Source organism: Urocitellus parryii, chromosome 3 (genome assembly GCF_045843805.1).
Source record: "Urocitellus parryii isolate mUroPar1 chromosome 3, mUroPar1.hap1, whole genome shotgun sequence".
Lineage (NCBI taxonomy): Eukaryota > Metazoa > Chordata > Mammalia > Rodentia > Sciuridae > Urocitellus > Urocitellus parryii.
Window position 1 is genome coordinate 211,730,345 of NC_135533.1, and position 13,850 is coordinate 211,744,194.

Genomic DNA, 13,850 nt, shown 5'->3' on the forward strand with positions numbered 1-13,850 from the left:
CCCAGGCACCTTGGGGATTAAGTTTCCAACTCATGGATTCCAGGAGAGGTGCCCAAACCACATGTGTCATGGTGGCCAAGGAAATGTACAGAGAAAGAGACGTCAGCGGAGCCAGGGTTCAGAAAGACGGTGAGCCACAGGCATCTCCTGGGTGTGGAAACGTGGAGGCCCCTGGTGGGCTTGGCAGGAGCTGAGGATCAGAAACCAGGGGAAGGGGTAGAGAAGCCGGTGCAGGAAGCGGGGAGATAGAGGCAGCTTAGAAAGGGGGGGAGAAGTAGAGGGGGTCAAGCAAGGCGGCTGGGTCTGTCTTCTTTTCTAGGAAGCACTCGAGTGACAAAGTTCCGCTTGCGAGGGGTTGAATCCGCAGGATAGAGACGAGATGGTTTGTTGGGAGTCCCAAGAAGGCGGAGGGGTCCAACTAGAACTGCAGAATGAGAAAGAGCTTCTCACCCTGGAAGAAGGAGAGGACAGAATGAGACAGAAGTTGTCACTAGGGAGAAGGGGGACTTCATTGTGTGGTTCTGATTTCCTCTGGGAGGTTTGGAGTGAGGCCAGGGATGGTTGGAGGAGATGGAAGGTTCTGAGCCTTTCGGTTGAGCGTGTGCTGGCCTGTGACAGTGCACGAACACATACACACACACACACACCGCCCGTCACACCCATGAAGAAAGCTCCTTGCAACGCTCCGCCAGAGCGCCAAGTGTGCGGCGTGGCAACCGAGCCTGGGGACAGCCCAGATGGAGGGGTTTCCAACTCCAGCATCTATGAGTAAGACCCCATGATGGGTTCTCATGAAGTCCCCAACTCCTGAAGATCAATGCCATTTAGCATAGCAAATCAAGAACCCCTTATAATAATCCTCAAAAAAGACCCATAAAAATCCAACTTAATGAACTTCAGATAATGACTTTGGAAAAATAAAATCTCCTTACCCTCGTTAATCCTGGGACACACCAGTCATTTGCGACGGACACTTATCCACGAGTTCCTGAGTGTTCTGTGAGCAACGGGTGCTGTGGACGTGACCCCTTGGCTGTGAATTTCTCACTTACCTGGGAAAGTTCAGCCAGGGCCAGGTGGCCCCTGAGATAGACCAGGCTCAGCTCGGGTCCCAAGGTGGTGGTACATTCGAGGCCCGGGACAATCTGAGGGCTACGATACTCCCTGGTTGGCTCTTGTCTCTTAGGTCAAGCTGAAGCCCCGGATAGACACAGGCTGAACTTGGGTCTAGGGCTAGACCAAAATAAGCCTGGTGCTAGGAGACCAGCCCCAAATCCAAATCCTGGGTAGATCAGGGCTACTCGGTGGACAAGAACGAACCCAGACCCTGGGACAGACCAAGGCCGAGCCCTGACTAGATCAGAGCAGCACACACGTGGACAGGACAGGAAATGATCTACCTTGGGGGAGCAGAAGGGGCCCGGGTTTGCCCTCCCCACTCGTTGAACCACTTTGCCCAAACTGTTGAGTACCTCTGGGACTAAGAACCACTGCAAATGACTTGAAATGTCCCAAGACCCAGGAGGGGAAGAGAATTTCATCTTGCCATGCCAGGTCATCCTCGGTCGGAATTTGATCCAGCGCCACCCAGGAGCCTGGAAACAGGCTTAGCTGAGGGGGGTGGGGGTGGGGGCGCCGTGCCTCCTCCCGTGTCCCCGTGACTACTCTGACAGGCCTGGGCTCATCACACGCAGGGATTCACATGTTCACGCTGTAGCAGATACGTGTGCAAACGTGTCCACACAGACCCATGCGCACGCCTCAAACACAAGCATTGCACACTGACATACACTCCCTCACACACATGTGCACAGATCACATGGTGGCCCTGTAGGCACACCACCCTCAGGTCCCTGGCACACTGACAGCCTCCCACGCTGGCCACTTTCACGTCTACAATGTGTGCAACTCTGCCTTGACTTGCTCCAAGGCAGTGCCCCTGGGGTTGTGCGGTACAGAGCCCTGCCCTTCACGCTCAGCTGCACATCTGCACGCGCAGGCTTGCACACCCTTACTCAGCCCCTTTCTGCCATCGTACACTGGTTTCATGCACTCGCTGAGGCTCACACATGTGAGCATACACGTAGCTGCACACTCGTGCCCATCCTGGGTCCCTGGACACAGATGTGCCACACCTCAGTCTCACCCACTCACACGTTCTGTGCTGGTCAGTATAGGCCACGCTCCGCTGTGTAACAAAACCATTCCCAAGTCTCAGTACCATGGAGCAGACAAATGAGATTTGACTCTTGCTGCCTGAGGGTCGTTAGGGGTCTCTGCCTTGTCTGGTCACTTGGGAACCCTGCTGGTGGGGACTCTGCATTAACCCAGATGACTTCAATCATTGATGCAAGAACAGGGCAAATCACATGCCACCTCTTAAAGCTTTCTCCTGGAAGTAATTTCCACTCCTGAGGCGGCAGTCACGTGGCCACACTGGTGAAGTACAGTCCTATCGTCTGCCCAGGAGAAAAGAACTGCAAAACACCAACAGTTCCACGGCTGCACTTCCACGCGCTCAAGAAAGTCACACACTCCTAGATGCACGTACACACGTGTGCACGCACACACAGTTTCTTCCCCTGCTGTCCAGCCCTGCTGGCCCACACCATTGGTGAGATGAGCCACGCACACCTTCCTCCAGGGCCCCCTTGCCCTGGGAACATCAGAGGGTCCCCTGGCCTCTGCGGAGGGGGGCCCAGGGTAATTAGCTTTCCCACCTGGAGCTGGAGCTGGAGACAGAGCAGCACAAACACCTTCCCTGGCCCGGGAGTGGGCGGTGTTTTTCCACAGACACTGGGAAGAATCATAATGGGCGTTGGAAGGTCTCTGCGTTGGCTGAGAACCTGCCTCATCCTGCCAGCTGCAGCCTGGGAGGGAAGCCCAGGGGGGAGCAAACCCAGAGACACCCCGGCCTCCTCCTGCGCCCCCACCCAGCACCACCAGGGACCCTCTCCGCCCCTCTCCCGGCCAGCCCTGCTCCCCCTGTGACTACTCAAATATTCCAAGGCAGGAAACTCATGAATATTTATAGGGGCCTGGCAGTGAGGGAGACAAAAAAAAAAAAAAACATTTGGAATTTATGAACCAGGATCCATCTATAAATAACAGGCCTGTGGCTGATGGGGTTCTTCCCTCACCCACTGATTCCTTCAAGTTCAGCTCCGACCCCAACCGAGCCTCCAGAGCTACCCTTGCACACGTGCATGCACTCACACCCAGCTAGGCACACAGACACGTGCTCACTCCTGCCTGGGCCGGCCACCGCCTTCCACACACACACACACACACACACACACACACACACACACACACGGCACCCTACAAAGTGGACCTGAGCATATGCAGGCAGCCTCCCCCTGTCTAGCCTCCCCCTGTCTACCCTCCAGCAGCGACAGCCACTCTTGCTGAGAGCAGCACACACAGCGCCCAGCCGCACACAATCACGCACCACCGTAGAGAAGCCCAGGGTCCCAGCCCATGCGGCCACCTCCTGACCCATGATCTCAGCAGGACACCTTTTATGGCCTCAGTCCCATCCACATAAGAGGCACGTTGAGAGTCCTTACCTTGCAGAGCTGTAGTGCAGAGTTTTAAAAATAGCAAACGTGCTGGGTGCAGTGGCACACACCTGTAACCCCAGCCACTCGGGAGGCTGAGACAGGAGGATCTCAAGTTCAAGGTCAGTCTCAGAAATTTAGTGAGGCCCTAAGCACTTTAGCAAGATCTTGTCTCAATTAAAAAAAAAAAAAATGGCTCAGTGATTGAGTGCCCCCGGTTCCATCTCCCAAACAAAACAAAACAAATAAGATGGTGCTGGGTAGCACATTTGCCCAGCCCGTGTGAGGGCCTGGGTTTGAGCCCCAGTACCCGCCCCCCACACAGTCAAAATAACAAGCAGCCACCCAGCACCTGCTGTGTGCAAGGTGCTCTATTCTAGGTGAGGGTGACACTCCAGTCAGTAAAAATGGGTTTAAAACACCTGCCTGACATTCTGAAGGGAGGAAAGACAGTTTGCAAAATGAGTGCTTCAGCGATATGGCATGTGGGGAGCAGAAAAGGTGCAGGGCTTGCTGGGACCCCAGGAGTTCCCAGAGCCAGAAGGGGCCTCTGGAAACAATGACATTTGAGTAAAGACTTGAAGGAACTGGAAGGACATTTCAGGCAGAGGGAACAGCCCGTGCAGAGACCTGAGGAGGAAGGCGCGTGCTTGGAGTGTGGAGGCAGGAGACGGGGAGCAGGGCCCGCGGCTCCCTTCCCCTTCTTTAGAAGAGCACCGATCCTGTCACGACTTCATCAGGCCCACTGCCTCCCCGGAGCTCCTCCTCCAGCTACCATCAACAAATGAATTTGGGAATTACGTTTCTGACATGTGAGCCTTGGGGGACATGTTCAAGATGGGAGCTGTGGAGGGTTCTGAGCAGAGGGTGGGGCCATGATGCAGGTATTCAGGTGCCCTCTGGTGGCTGTGGGGAGAACAGCGAGGTGAGGGTGGGAACTGAGGACCAGGGCAGAGCTGGCTACTGCACCTGTCCAGGTGACAGATGACAGGGCCCGACCCTGGAGATGGCAGTTGAGAGGGGGGAGAGATGGGTATATGCTCACAGAGTAGAGGTAAGAGAGATAACTGACGGATTAGTGTGAGACGAAATATGTCTCCAAGGGACTTCACTGAAAAGGATTCACTGATTGTTCAAATGTTTCTTGAGCACCTACTATGTGCCCGGCACGATTCTGATTTGCGCTCACAGTTCATGAACAGAGCAGTAAAAATCCCCTCCCTGGAGGAGCGGACCTATCATGGCAGGGAAAACCAAGAAGTAAAATAAGTTTCCTGAAGGCAGGAGGCAGAGCAGTTCTGTGCAGAACCGTGCGCATCAGGGCCAGCACAGGGGCTGCACCTGCGGGCGGGTGGACTGGGCAGCATTTGGGATGCATGTCGAAGTAGGAGCCGCTCGGGTTTGCTTGATGGATTACCTATTTAGATGGAAATGACAGAACGGTGCCCGGTGTGCATGGGAGCTTGAAGGAGCACCTGCAGAAATACCCTCTTATTGTGGTGTTCATCCTTTCCCCTCTGAGGTTGAGTTCCTGAGTGGGAGACAGGGTCTGGAGCTGATGATTAATAGGGGTGAGGGAAGCGGGTCCTGGAAGGGAAGGGGTGAAGCTGTCCCAGGTACAGCCCAAGCTTGGCCTGATCCCCAGGGCTGGGAACGCTCTAGAACAGACGTTGCCGATTTTGTTCCCATGTATCAGTAATGGCTGCCTCTGGCAATGGGGGACACCTCCCAAGGGTACCATGGTTCCCAAAAGCCCAGGGAAGATCTCCAGAGGTCACAGCTGCTAGCAGTGAGCCTCCGCGGTCAGCAGCTGTGGAGCGAGCGCCTCGCGCCTCTCGGCAGCAGGGGATCCAGGCAGAACCCCAAGAGCAGCTCCAACATCCCCGGCCCCCAACGCAAAGGGTCACGGGAGCACCAAACAGTAGTGCCAATCACAGTGCGGATGTCTGACACCAGAGCCTGTTCTCAGTTCTCCCGGGATGCAAACCAGGCCAACTTGGCACTGGGACTCCCCTGACACAGCTGAGATCCTTTCCGGATTCATTAGCTGCCAGAGACTCAGCCCTTTATTTCCCAGATTTGCCTGGGAATTGCCAAAAGGGGGCCATGAGGAGGAGACGCTGCCCTCAAAGAGGTCAGGGTGACTTGATTTTCCCCCGGCGCTAAAAGAAAGCACGGCTGCCACCCCCATCTTCAGGAAAATCGAGACCCAGAGAGGTTAAATCACTTGCCCAAGGTCACACAGCCAGAGAGTGGAAAAGCCAGAACTCATCAGGCTCTGGGGTCTGTGTGCTTCAAAGCCACACTCAACTGCCTGAGACCCTGTGAAACCTTCAAAACCCAGAGACCCCGTGTGCACCCTGGAGGGGAGAGGAAGAAGGAAGGGCTGACAGAACAGGACAGAAGGCATGGGGAGGGAGGTCACAGGGACACGTGGAGAGTGCAGAGCAGTCATTCATTCATGCTCTGACGCAGGCCTGCTCTGTCCAGCAGGTCCTGGCCCCGCCTTGGAGCTCAAGGTCCCTGGGCCACACAGATGCCCAGCTAGCCAAGGAGAAGAACAGTGAAGGACTTTGTAGGAGAGGGGGGCCGGCAACAGTGGAGAACCACCCAGGAGGGGAACGGTGCTCCCGCCTGGCTTCAGAGATGGAAGGTCTTCCTCCAGGTAGCTTTGAAGGAAGCACGGAATTGGGGGAGGCCTCCTGGGGTCATGGCAGTGGGGCACCTAGAAACACCAGCATCTGTACAGCCCCACGGCCCGGCTCTAACCCACTCTGCCTCTGAATGCAGCACTGCCTCCGAGCTTTATGGAAAAAAATTGTGCGAACATTCGCTGAGCATCTGCCCTGTGCTTAGTGTTGTATTGGGCATTGGGAACATGGGAGTGACAGAGGGTGACGCCCCTGTCCTTGTCTACTTTCCTCTAGTCATTGCATTAGTGTATTTTCATAATAACTTACCTGAGGTTGGGGAGCTTTATAAAGATAAGAGGTTTGTGTAGCTCACAGTGCTGGAGGTTCAAGGCGCTGTGCTGCCATTGGCTCTGTTCTAATGAGGACCTCAGAATGCACAGCGTCACAGCCGCAGGAACCCATGTGAGGGGGAAAGAGCAAATCAAGAGACAGGGAATCAAGGAGAGGGACCAGCCTTTTTCTTTTTTTTTTTTTTTAAGTAACAACCCTCTGGAGAGAACTAACCAGTCTCCCTCCCTCCCCCTCCTGACATACGGGATTACCTTACTCCCTTCCAGGAGCAGTGCCCCAATCACCTCTCACTAGCCCCACATCTTAGAGGTCCCACCACCTCCTAATACTGTCACTCTGGGGGCTTCCGACAAATGAACCCTTGAGGGACAAATGACATCCATTGCCTAAGTCACACACTACACTAACCAACAAATGGTTTCTCTCATAACAAGTTCCATGCAGGGAGAGGAAGACTCAGAAGGAGACAATCAAGGAAGGCTTCCCTGAGGAGGTGACTGTTTAGCTAGGCTCTTAACTCTGACTAAGAATCCAGTTCTGTCGCTGATCAGAGGCTTCTTATGGGGACAAAATGGGACAGTTGACCTGACCAAATGTCTCATAAGTGGATAGCCTGATGGTCGAGACAACTTTAGAGAGAGGCAACCAGAGTTCGAGTCTTGCATGCGGGTCATTTCCCTGGTGTCCCTCCCCTGTCCTTCCCTATTCTCCCTGTGGTGGAGGAGGTGACTTTTGAAAACTACATTTCCCAGGCTCCTATGCGCACTGGCTCCCTTCTCTGTTCAGCCAATGAGAAGCTGCGGTGGGAGTTTGGGGGCGGAGCCGGAGAGGAGCGGGGGGGGGGGGGGGGGATTTCTCCCGCCGTCTCTGCTCCAGGCAGTGACCTCGTCTGGGTGGCTTTCCTGCTGGCTGGCTCCAGCTTCCGGACTCTAGTGACACCGCTCTAGTGACCCCGTCCCCTCCCTTTCCTCTGCTATCCTGGGTGGTGACAGCTGTGGCGATCGTCTGAAGGGCCTCACGGTCCCGGGCTCTCTTTCAGCCTCTCCCCCTCCGAGGATCCGTCTATCGTGGCCTCGGTTCCCCTCACAGCCTGTGGGGACACGCCGGCCTCTGCCCCTTGGCCTTTCCTCCCTGCCCTTCCCTTGGTGTCCCCGACGCCACGCGGCTGTGGGAAGGCCCACTCTCTGAGCTCGTGCCCGGACCTTCACGACGGCCTCCACGAAGGCCTCCACGACGGCCTCCACGACGGCTGGGGAGGGAACGCTAGGTCGGCGCCGCTCGGGACGGGAACCGAGGCCACCCGTGAGGTTCCGTCACACGACGGGGACGCGGAGCCGCGAGGCCCTTCCGGCAGGCGCCTGGCGTGGCCGGGCCCGGCCTGGGCCCTGGTGGCTGCGGAGGCTGGAGGCCCAGGCTGAATGAGCCTCCCTGGAGGGGGATGGACGCAGGTGCCCGCAGCCACAATGCCGCTGATTGAAGGCCCGTCGCGGCCGCCACCTGCCAGAACAATCCTCCGGCTCTGGCTCGGCTCGGCCCTGAGGGGAGGGGCCCGGCCTCCCCGGGGAGCGCGGGCTGGGAACAGCTGCTCCGCGCTCAGCCGGGATCGATTTCCCTTCAAGTGGCCCATTCTCACTAACAAAGGGCTCGGTGACCCAGGTGGCTGTCCCTGCCCCCTCCCCTCCAAGCAGAGGATGTCTCTCCGCTGGAGCTGATTTTTCTATCTTTGAGATTCATTTCTTTGAAAGACCTGGAAAACTCGAAAGATGGACTGAGCCGGCCCCTGGTGTGCTTGCCCGGACTCCCCCAGCGAAGGTCTCTGCCTCCCCCGCCCACGCACAGTTATGGCCTCCACTGTGTCCATCCCCCTGTCCCCGCCAGAAAAATTCACTCGATGAAGTCTTGAACCCCAGCATCCCAGAATGTGTCTATATTTAGAGATGGGGCTTTAAAGAGGTACAGCTCCCCGTCTGGACCCCAGGTTCTGTATCACAGACTCCATCAACTGCAGATTTAAAAAAAAAAATCTAGAAAGTTCCCAAAAAAAAACAAAACTGGAATATGCTATCAGCTGGGCCCTACACTGAACCCACCGACATGTAGACACACCATGCCGTTGGCCATTTCTTAGGTCCCCAGTCCCCTCCAGCCCTCAGTTGAGCATTGCTCAGGCCCCGTCTGGAGGGAGTTCTGTCTGTAGCCTGCAATTGTGAGTCTGTAGTGAGCGTGCTCACACACAGCTGCTTGTCTTGTTCCCTAGACAATAGAGTATAATGACTATTTTCATCGCACCTCCATTGTGTTAGGTATACTATAAATTATCTAGAGATGATTTACAGGAGGAGATGTGTAGGTTTTTTTGGCAAACTCTACATGATTCCCCATCCAGGACTTGAGTACCCATGGATTTTTGGTATCCCAGGGGTGCCCTGGAACCAATTCCCTGTAGATACCAACAGAGGCCTGTAATCAATTTAAATGAGGTCCTTAGGGTGGCCCTGAGCCAATCCAACTGGGGTCCTCACAAGAAGAGGAGATTAGGCAGAGACACACGCTGGGCGGAGACCTGGTGAAGACACAGAGAGAGGCCTCAGGAGGAACCCCGCGGCTGACATCTTGATTTCAAACTTCTCCAGAACCAGGAGGCATCCATGTAAAGCAGTGCAGCCTGCGGCCCCTCATCCTGCAGCCGAGCAGACTCCTGCACCTGCCGGTGGTGGTCTCCCAGGCCTCAGGGGGAGTGGTCATTTCTGAAGACCTGGACTCCTGCCGGGGTCTCCTCATCACCGTGTGGGCAGAGTCCCCTGGGAAGCAGCTCCCTCACAAGGCGCAGTGAGGAGGATCCAGAGAAGCGGCCAGGCGAAGAGGACCTGCAGGGGGCTGGGGGCCGCCCCGGCCTGCAGCTGGAGACTCCCCAAGCCACCAGGCCACACTGAGGGCGATGTGCTCATCTGTTAGGTCTGTCACCATGAGGCACAGCTGTCCCTCAGTACCTGTGGGAGGGATGGTCCCAGGACACCAAAGTCCACAGGCGCTCAAGTCCCTTATATAAAGCCGGGTGGAGTTGGCACAGCGCCTGCCTATGTGTCCTCCCATGGACTTAAGTAACCTTCGGTCAGCTTCTCATACCCAAGACCGTGTCTCAGACCCTATCTCGGACTCAGTGGCTTAAACAACTTCACTTCTCATAACTATGGAGCCTCCGAGTCTGAAGTCAGGGTGTGGGCAGGTGGCTCCTCCCCCGGCTTGCTGACTGCCTTCTTCTCCCGAGTCTTCCCTGGACCCGCCCTGGGCAAACATCGGGGTCCTGATCACCTGTTCTTAGGAGGATCCCGTTCTACTGGATGAGGGCCCACCTTAAGGACCCCATTTTAACCCCGTGGCCTCTTTAAAGACCTCCCAATGCAGTCACATTCTGGGATTGGGACTTCAACACGTGAGTTTGGGAGGGACACCCAGCCCCCAGCCATGGGAGAGAAACACAGCCACTGCCTGCCACCTGCCTGGGAGGAACGGGGGGGGGGGCATAAGTACCCCTGGGCTCGCTCTCTTCTGCCCTCCTGCTTCCTGTGGCCAGACTTTGCTGGGAGCTGGAGGACAGGGGAGTCTGGGGGGCTTGGAGGGCGGGGGTGCTGTGGTCCTAGGCAGTGTGCGGTTTGTCCCACACGCAGAGTTTCACGCATTGGAAGCTTGGTTCCCAGTGTGGCTGTGGGAGAAGGAGGAACCTTAAGAGGTGGTGGCTGGTGGAAGGTCCTTGGGTCATGGCGAGGGCTGCCCTTGGGACCAAGGGAAGGGAATACTGGTCTCCTGGAGAGCAAGATGTTATAGTCTGAAGACGACCCCCAGGTTTCCCCACCTACTTTCTGCCTTCTTATATAATCTCTTCCTTCTGCACCGGTTCCCATATTGTGATCTGCCATGAGGTCATCACCAGAGGCCACAGCAATGAGGCACTTGATCTTGGACTTCCATGTTCCAAAATTCTGAGCTAAATAAACCTTTTTTCTTGATAAAGTATCAAGCCTCAGGTACTTCATTATAGTACCAAAAAATGGAATCTTACACAGGGGTCAGGCTTCTGGAGCCCAGAGCAGAATCAGCAGTACAGAGATTGGATCTGGGGTGGGGTGGGTGGGGGACAAACAGAGAATTCCAACTCACCTCCCAGCCTCCTAGTTTCACCTTTGACTCTTCACTGGACAATTCTTAGAAGCCTCTGTGCCCCCTGTCTCCTCCTACTAGGGTGGAGCCTTGATGAGAACAGGGATCTCTGTCTCACCAGCAGCAGTGTTCCCAGAGCCTAGAACCGTGCCTGGTGCAGAGCAGGTGCTCAACAAACAGGCATGGGAGCAGCAGATGTTCTCTGTCCGCCAGGCCTTTGCCTGTGCCATCCCCGCTGCCTGGAACCCTTTCCTCTCCACCCATAGTCTCCTGTCTGTCCATCCAGACTGTTAGCTAGCTGTTGCTTCTCCCAGAAGTTTGTCCTCACACTCTTGATATGGGCTCTCACCAGGCCCATATCCGCCCGCCGCACACCCATCACACTCTGTTCTAATTGCCTCTTCGCCGTGTCTCTGCCTGGCTCATCTGTGAACTTGGGGAGCTCACGGTCCTGTCTGCCTTGCAAGGAAAACAGCCGCAGGCGTTTCTCAAGCTCTCACTTTGAACCACAGCTTTAAGCACTTGGAATATATTCGCTCACTGCATCCTCAAAACGCCAATGTCACCGTCACCTACCGCCTGTTTGAGAAATAAGGAACCCGAGGCTCAGAGACAGTAAATAACTTGCCGGATGTAACACAGCGCCAAGATGGAAACTCAGGCTATCCGGCCCGTCTTTCTGTGCTCCCAGGCAGCACTCGTTTATCATTCTAATTCCACAGCAGCCACATCACATTACAGTACACAGTGAAGCCATTTTAATGTCTGAACATCGTGACGTCGGCACTAAGTGTGCTCTTCCAGTTGGGGCACGGGATAGTTCAATTACTAGCCAAAGGTCACACAGCAGAGCTGGGATTTGAACCCAGGAGACCCGGATGCAGAGTCTTCTGAGCCTTTGAGACTGGAGTGTGTGTGCAGAGGTACAGCCACTTATAAAGGGTTTGGGTAACCAAATTAACCCGCCTCCCCAGGGGCGCATGCGGTACCTAGCAGGAAGGAGCCCATGGGAAGTTGGTGGCAGGCAGTGCTGGCACCTGTGCCCCGTTGAGTTATTAGCTGGCAGCCTGATGCCCAGCCCCCCAGCCCCCTCTGCCCCACTCAGCCTCGCCGCTGTCCAGCCTCCGAGGCCTCCCGCCTCTTCCCTCCCCGCAGTCCCTGCCTGGGATCCTCAGAGCAAACACCTCCATTTTGTGCAGGGTGTCCCTGGCTGTCGGCACAAAATGCCTCAGCCAGCCACGGAAGATAAATTTCCCCCATGACGACCTTTTCCACGCGCCGCTGGATTGATTTCAGAAATCCATCCCCAGCCCACGGGCCCAGCCTGGGCCGCTGCAGGCGCTGATCGCTGCAAATTTATGCCCTGGCCAGAAATTGGATTCCTGTAAGTCGAGGGAAGTGTCTGAAAAAGCTCAGCCTGCCTCATTTTTACCCCTGACAAACTTGAGGCGAGAGATTAAACCCCGGCCAGTGTCTTCCAGCTGCAGAGACCTCGTGGGGGGGGAGGGCGGTAGCGGAGAAATGACCCCCGCCGCGGGCATTTTTTTCTTCCATTTCCTGCCTTTGGTTGGGCTTCCCAGGGCTGAGCAATAAAAAGCCGTCAGACCTTGAGGGCTGTGTGGTTGAAGGGAATTCCCGTTTCTGACCGGCTCATGGTAGAAAGGTGACCTGTTCTGTGCACCCAAAGACAGGCTTCTGGGTCCCTGTGGCAGATAAGGAGCTGGTCAGAAGGATGGGAAATAAAGCCACTAATTTAAGCTGGGGACAGGGGGGGACACACCTGCAATCCCAGCTACCGGGGAAGCTGAGGCAGGAGGATCACAAGTTCCAGGCCAGCCTGAGCCATTTAGCAAGACCCTGTCTCCAGACAAAGAAGAAGGGCAGGGGGTGCAGCCTAGTGGACCCCTGGGTTCAATCCACTCCTTTATCTGCAGCTCCTGCCCCAGCTCCTGAGCCCAATTCAGCCCCGGTGACTTGGTCCGGTGCTTTTTAAGCGTCCTGGGGCTGTGACAGGGAGAACTCAGAGAGTCTGCAGAGGATTCCAGAACCTTCACTCCCACCCCCTGTCAGAGCCCCGAAAGCCAGGGAGGGAGAGACAGAAATCAGTGACAAGTGCAGGAGGAAGAAACCGAGTCTTTCTGGAAGTTCTCTTGGCGGCCTTGAAAAATGAGCCGTCTGATGCAAATGTGCTGCTTGTCTTTGGTTCCAAAGCCCCTAAATATTAAAGAAATGAATCCTTGATGTCTACAAAGAAAGGATCAAAAGCGAATCTTTCTGAAAGGAGAAGAGCTTTTATGTCCCTGTGAACTTTTCTAGATCTCGCCTCTGGCAGGGATGCCCATGGAACATGGGGTGCAGCAGGATGCAGAGCTAAATGACGGCGATTCATGGATTCATTCATTGGGGAAATCTCTCTGCATTCTGGGCACTGGGCTTCCGGCTGGGGGAATGGCTGGGGGACATGGGGACCTAGTTTTTGCCCCCCTTTTCTTTTCTATGAATGGAACTGAGGACCTCATGCATGCTAAGTGCCCGCTCTACCACTGAGTCACACCCCCAGTCCAGTTCCTGACCTTAAAAGCTATTGGGGAGCCAGGCGCCACGGTGCCTGCCTGTAATGGCAGCTACTCTGGAGGCTGAGGCAGGAGGAATGAACGTTGAAGGCCAGTCTGGGCAACTTAGTGAGACTCTGTCTCAAGATAAATAAAAAGGGCTGGGGGCGTAGCTCCGCCGTAAGGCATCCCTGAGTTCAATCCTTGGTACCACTTTTAAGAAGCCATTAGAGATTGGGGCTGGGGTGTGGCTCAGTGGTAGCACTTGTCTAGACCACGTGAGGCCCTGGGCTTAATCAGCACTGAACAAAACAAAACAAAATGTGTAGAGCATTCTACAAAATTCCTGACCAGTAGTCCTCAAAGCTGTCAAGGTTATGAAAAATAAGACTGAGAAACTGTCACCGACCGCAGGAGACTAAGGCGATACCATAACTCAAAACAGCATGGTATCCTGGATTGGATTCCAGACCAGAAAAAGGAGATGAGTGGGAAAATTCAAATGGAGTCTGCATTTAGTTAGTAGTAATGCTGCCGTCTCAGTTGTGAGGGATGTGCTGAGGTTATATAAGATTGCCACCACAAGGGGTGGGCAT

At 55.3% G+C, this 13,850-nt stretch overlaps 1 protein-coding gene across 3 annotated transcripts in view; it reads left to right on the forward strand.

Annotated features, from left to right (window-relative positions):
- The window catches only part of Olfm2 (olfactomedin 2), a 43,994-nt gene that overhangs the window by 11,873 nt on the left and 18,271 nt on the right, over positions 1-13,850 (forward strand). The window lies entirely within an intron of this gene.